Source organism: Chaetura pelagica, unplaced genomic scaffold, assembly GCF_000747805.2.
Source record: "Chaetura pelagica isolate M959 unplaced genomic scaffold, ChaPel_1.0 scaffold185, whole genome shotgun sequence".
Taxonomy (NCBI): domain Eukaryota; kingdom Metazoa; phylum Chordata; class Aves; order Apodiformes; family Apodidae; genus Chaetura; species Chaetura pelagica.
Window position 1 is genome coordinate 226861 of NW_009953207.1, and position 362 is coordinate 227222.

The 362-nt window shown below is 62.2% G+C and overlaps 1 protein-coding gene across 1 annotated transcript in view; it reads left to right on the forward strand.

Moving 5' to 3' along the window:
- Nucleotides 1-362, forward strand: part of NKX6-2 (NK6 homeobox 2) — a 5969-nt gene that overhangs the window by 1550 nt on the left and 4057 nt on the right. The window lies entirely within an intron of this gene.

The following is a 362-nucleotide window of genomic DNA, read 5'->3' on the forward strand; positions in this document are numbered from 1 at the left end:
CTGAGGGAGGGCTGGGAGCTGCAGCGCTCCGGGGGGCCCTGCGGGAGGGGACAGCGGGAGGAGACCCGGCGACACCGGGTCGGAAGAAGAAGCACCAGAGCAGTTTTACCACGCCGCGAGGGCTGCAGAGACGAACCCCTCATATTTCCACCTGGAAAAACGGGGGTATTAGGTAGCAGGAAAGTCAATGAACAGGACAAACGTACTATTAATGTGCAACGGGCGTCACTGATGACAGATATAAATTACCGCGCGGCCTCAAGTCACTGTTTTAGCGTGAGTTTTAACCCAGAGGACGGGAGCGGGAGGCGCCCGGCGGTGGCCGCACTGCTGGCCGGGGCTGCGGGCAGCGGGGCCCGGAG